This window comes from Lissotriton helveticus, chromosome 4_1 (genome assembly GCF_964261635.1).
Source record: "Lissotriton helveticus chromosome 4_1, aLisHel1.1, whole genome shotgun sequence".
NCBI lineage: Eukaryota > Metazoa > Chordata > Amphibia > Caudata > Salamandridae > Lissotriton > Lissotriton helveticus.
The window spans coordinates 1,739,519,399-1,739,525,504 of record NC_136063.1 but is presented as its reverse complement, the minus strand read 5'-3'; the positions used below and the strand labels follow the sequence as shown (position 1 = coordinate 1,739,525,504).

Sequence of the window (6,106 nt, the reverse complement as noted above, 5' to 3'; positions counted from 1 at the left end):
GCAATGGACGTGAGGTCAGGAAGGCTGACTCAGCCGCGCGGCACCGCAGGTGATACATTGTAGCACTGCGAGAGCCTGGCCACACTTGCGAGCAGCAGGCCAAAGTGGATGCCTGCTTGTGCCCCAGGGGGAGTGTTGAGTGTGAGTGGTGCAATGGCCGCGAAAGTGATCACAGGCTGTAAGGGTGCCCGCGAGATGGCACCTGTGCCTGAAAGACAGATGGTGGCTGTGCGCGAGCTCCTTGCAAAAGCTCGTACACGTAACCCCAAGCTTGTCGCCAGCGTGGTATCATTTTGGAAAGTCCACTCCTAAATGTCTCACCAGACAGCGCATGCGTTGCCTCAGGCGAGACCTAAAAAATGCATATAGGACACGTAGGTCATCAATCACTTTGCCAACCAGGCAATTGTCATAAATGTAGAGTTGATAAATCACTTTGCCACTGGCAGTTGTCTTAACATCGAAATTGCACTGAAACCATACTGATCAGTTGCACCAGAAATGTCATCCTTGCAAACACACCCCTTCATACCCTCCCTGTGCATACATCACAGGTAACGACCAGTATCCTCAGAAGTGGGCAGAGCACAGCACTTCGGTGCTTTTAATACACCGAATATGGTAACTTCCCCCAACTCGTAAGTGGCAGAGCCTCCTGCCGCCTACACTAGTCTGCGGTAATTGCTTTGGTGCTGAAATTACACTCCTCTAGTTTCAGCTATGGCCACTCTGGCAATTACATCCCACCCGTACCCCTCCCGGTTTGTCACATAGGTAGGATGCACACACTGCGGAGATATCACTCTGCCTCAGGCATATGTAAACTAGGAAGTGCAGCCGCTGCTGTCACATGGAGGCGATGACGTCCCAGAAATGCCCCCAAGGTATGTGTCATGATGGGGGGGGGGTCGCAGACATGCCCAGCTGCCGTTGGGGAGACCCCTCAGTGTCCTCCTGTAAGCAGACTCACCAAAGGGTGCTGCCTGCAAACAGGAGGTGCAGCTCCCCTCACCCGGTGCTCTTTGGCCCTCAGCGCCTGAGGGCATTGATGGTGGTGGAGACCTCCTCTGGTCTCAAGCAGCCTCTCCAACGGGAGGGTACAAAAGGGGGTGGTGATGGACAGAGCATCTGAACCAATCAAACACTCACACCCAGTCAACAGATCTGGGTTTAATCCATCACCGTTCTTTAGCCCACTCTGCCACCCCAGTTCAGACATGGCCATATGCAAATCAGTCTGACCCTGTGCCTCATGGGAACAGTCCAGCCCGAACTGCCAAGCCATGCCTTCCCTGGACCAGAAACAAGCTTCCGTGGACCGGTTTCTAGCTCACTTTGCCACTGGATTCAAGCAAGCCTTTCTGAAAACGGCTGAAATTAAATAGAATAGAATAGGGACCCCCTCTCAAATTCACTTCAGGTCAGGGAGTAGAGGGGAAGAGATAAGCCAGAACAACTAAGAGACTCGCTCATGACCTATAAATACTTTTATCACAGGGAATACCTCTTAACCACAAGGCATACACAAAACATATCTTCACTTTTTTTGGGATTTACTCATTTATTTCATTTTTTTTAAAAACTTTTTTTCATTTCTTTATATCCTTTTTCTAAGTACAAAAATTATTAAATATGCATTGCTCAAAAACTCATTAAAGATATTATATCAACACATTTGGACCATCAGTATATATCCAGTACATGAATTACACAAATTCATATATTCTAAAAACAAAATCAATTCTACTAAACCAGGTAGAGAGCCTCAACCACACATACTCACACATACATTCTAAACATACAACACGTCAAAAGCAGACACTAATCATCCTTTCGCATTGTATCTGTTGTCCAATATGTGACCGTAGTCATTTGATCTAAATATGGAGAAAATGGCCAGCGCGTTTCGGTGGAAGAACAGCAATGGAGACCACCTTCATCAGGACCAGCCAGAAACAATTCAATATGGGATCTATAGACCTGGATTTTGAGTCTGAAAAGATATGTGTAAAAAAAGATTTACTGGTATGCCCTTTTATTTATTTTTAATCATTTACATTTGAGACAACAAACTGGACCACCACACACACTCAAACTCACACAACCTTGCACCACATTGTGTTACCTTATACAGACCCTCCAGGATATCGCGATTTCGCGGTTTGCCGCGAAAACGGCACTTCTGTAAAAATGCCGCGATTTTTACCGAAGTGCCCGCGAAATCGGCACTTTTGTAGAAATCGCGCGGCATTTTTACAAAAGCCGCTATATCCTGGGGGTCTGAAATACATCCAAGTGTGTAGATTCCATTTGGTGTGCAGCGTCCATCTTGTTGCACAATGTCTCGCTCACCAGGACCACTGCTATATTACAGTCTTAGTACCTACATTTTCTACACAACTAATACAAACTAAGGCCTTCAGCAGTTCTTTTTCTCGGGCATTCAAATTTACACTGAGCTACAATACAGCATGCGACCTTCAATTTCTGCCCTTCGCGCTTAGGCGAACTGTTCTGACAGTCATCCAGCAACATTAGCCTCGTTTATCACGAGCCTTCCTCAACATCTTTAACATCCATGCTGACTTTTTCCCAGCTGGGTCTACTCTGTTTTAGGACTTATTTTCTTTTGTAATGTAACTCTATTTTCTTCTTATCATTCCGTTACCGTTCTACTTTCTGACAACCGGCCCGTTTTTTATGTGTCGAGTCCTAGATATGTTGTGACGCACACGCTTCATCATCCCCCCTCCTCCGATGCTGCATCTTGTCTCCCAGTTCCTAGGGATTGCCGAGAGGCCAGAAGGCACTTCGCAGCAGGTGCCGCGCGCAGAGAAAGCCCTTTCAACAAAGTCAATGAGGTTAAAAGCAGGAAGTGCGGATGCAGGATGGGTCGATGGATGGATGGGTTGATGCATGAATGAATGATGTATGGATGCAGGATGGATGGGTGGATTCATGAATGAATGATGTATGGATGCAGGATGGATGGGTGGATGCATGAATGAATGATGTATGGATGCAGGATGGGTGGATGGATGGGTGGTTGCATGAATGATGTATGGATGGATGCATGCATGATGGGTAGATGCATGATGGATGGATGGGTGGATGCATGAATGAATGATGTATGGATGCAGGATGGGTGGGTGGATGGATGGGTGGATGCATGAATGAATGATGTATGGATGCAGGATGGGTGGGTGGATGGGTGGATGCATGAATGATGTATGGATGGATGCATGCATGATGGGTGGATGCATGATGGGTGGATGGATGCATGAATGAATGATGTATGGATGCAGGATGGGTGGATGGATGGGTGGATGCATGAATGATGTATGGATGGATGGATGCATGCATGATGGGTGGATGCATGATGGATGGATGGGTGGATGCATGAATGAATGATGTATGGATGGATGCCGGATGGGTGGGTGGATGGATGGGTGGATGCATGAATGATGTATGGATGGATGCAAGGTGGTTCGGGCTCGCTCGCTGCGGTGCAATATGCAAATTAGTTTACGCCACACCACTTTCAAATGTCACCAGCCGCCCCTGCGTGTTGGTTCTATAAAGTAACACTGGAAAATGTTTTTTCTACCAAATAGACTAGTTTCCCGCAGTAAAGAACGCAATGCTATCTGAAACAATAATGCCTAGAAAGTAAGAAGGGGCAACACCGAGACCACGTGCCACCTGTTGCCTATTCTAACTTCCATCAGCTGGAGACTGCTGTCCCGCAGACTTGCACCTCCCTCAGGGACTGCACTCCTGGGCATCGTGGGAGACGGGTGGGGACTGAGGGGGGAGGGATTGATCCACACGTGACGGCCAGACACACACGTAGCCTCTCGTTTCGTGAATGGCGAGCTATCTTTAGCCTCCAACCCGAGTGATGTCATTTAATGGTCATGGAAACGCTAGCGGCAGCCAGACATGAAACCTACCGTAGCTGTGAGCCTTCACCCACCGCACCACATTGTAAATAAACCAAATAAACATAGCTTCATGTTGTTAAATAACTAAAAAAACTAAGATATCTGTGTTTGTTCTAGGAAAAATGGACACATAAAATGCCGCAAAATTGCCGCTAAATTTCCATATTTGTGCCGCTAAATTCCCATTTTTGTGCCGCTAAATTTGCTAATCCATGCCGCTATATCCTGGGGGGTCTGCTTATAGCCCCAGAAAAAGGGTGAATCTGTGTATGTTGCCACAGTACCTCAAAGGAATAGAAAAAGAAAAACTTTCTATTAACAATATCTTTCTCACATAAACCCACATGGTCTTATGCTTGTAGAGCATGTACCTTTTTAATACAAGCTATATCTGTCACACTATAGTGACTATCTCACTTTTCGTGGGAGCACAGAGAAAATCCTCGTCCTATTGGATTGGCCTTATCACATCATCGATCTAATTGTAGGAAGAATATAGAAAAAACATAATGCCCATCAGATTGGCATATGTCTCAATAGTAAAGAGCTACCTAATGGAGATAGATACCAGCCTGAGTTACCTGATTAGTCACTGTCCCCTGAGTGTACTTGATATCGAGGGAAACTTTATTCATACTTTTCTTGTCAGAGGCCAGAGGAATTTATTACTAGAAAAAGCACAACAATAACAATATGTTGTTTTGCCCTTCTCGATGTTTAATACATGTTGAAACGAACAACCGGCAAAGACTCCTTTTACCTTCAAATGTTGCACAAAAGACAGAAGGGACCCAACTTGTTATATTCCTCATCTAGGAGAGGCTCACTCTTCTTGTACAATTTGCGGGGAACGCCACACTTCTAGGTGGACAAGAATCTGTCATATATCACTTCCCCAAAATGATGCGAACCTACTTAAGATAGTGCAAATTAGGTATACTTACTTCCTACTTGGTTGTATTTATCGATACATTTTGCATGTTCTAGTCGCCACCAAAATTCTTTCTAACGTCAAAATGCGAAATGCCTATAAGGAAGAGAACATACTAACAATATAACAGGAGCCAACTGTTCAGCAATAGTCAGAACTAGTTAGTATGGCAGGTAACGCCATGGAGCGTACACCAAATGCTTTAAGCGTAGATGTATATCTTCTAACAATACGCATAGTGTTCCATGTTGGACGTTTTGAAATTGGGATTAACGAAATCTATCATTAGCCATACCTGACTAAATTTATAAACCAACTGGTTCTTAGTAATCAATGCAATAATTTGAGGCAGAGACAGAAACGGGGGTGTAACAGTAGTATGCGGTAAGAGCAGACCTTAGCCTCGCTAAAAACAGCACATGTGCCCAGAAGTTACCCGCACAAACCAAGCCAGTTCCTTCTCCTCCCCCAACCTATACTGGCCCCAACGGCTGACACAAACGCGACTACGGCACCTCTATGGAAATTCCTTGCCGTATACAACTGAGTCGCAGCGATTACTTACTTTTTTAAAAATGTTTTAATTTCCCAGTCGAATGTCGCCTCAGCCTCCGACCGCAGTTCTCATCACGGTTAAGAGTCAGTAACCGACCACGTCCTTAAATATTACCCAAAATACATCTCTACACACAACACCTGTGTTGGTGTAACGCAGATCCCTCCCCATAACTTCCGTTTCCTGCAGATGATAAAGATAAACATAGAGGAGGGACTGCCACCCCCGACGCCATCTTAGGGGAATATTGCAGGAATATTAAGTATCTGCCTACATAACGATCGCGCCTAACCATCGTAATAGCGACCACGCTCACAACAAACATTTAAGGGATTGAAATCCAAGCCATGGGAAGGCACCCATCAAGGACATAAACACAAAGTGTCAGAACTGGTGTGTTTTTTATATGGATTGTTTGTATTCTGCCTCCAGAGAATTTATGCCCAAAACAAAACAACATTGACCATCTGACACATGAAAGAAGTCTAAATACAACTTCTCAGACAATAAGATTTTTAAACACAAATCAAAGACTGAGGTTAGTATATTTCATGAGTATGACTCATCTTGGTTAGTACAGAATGCCTGCGTAGTTAAATTTGCTCTTTTCTTAAGAAACCAATAGTTATCACAAAATATAGTAACCCATATTCAGATTCTCAGATATTAAGGCAT

General features: G+C 44.8%; 1 long non-coding RNA gene across 1 annotated transcript; it reads right to left on the bottom strand.

Annotated features, from left to right (window-relative positions):
• Positions 1-1,552: 1,552 nt before the first annotated feature.
• Positions 1,553-5,552, bottom strand: LOC144827672 (uncharacterized). Its single transcript, XR_013610295.1, has 3 exons — positions 5,441-5,552; positions 4,889-4,971; positions 1,553-1,993 (listed from the first exon to the last, which is right to left on the bottom strand). It is a non-coding gene; the product is annotated as an uncharacterized LOC144827672 (long non-coding RNA).
• Between the last annotated feature and the right edge of the window lie 554 nt (positions 5,553-6,106).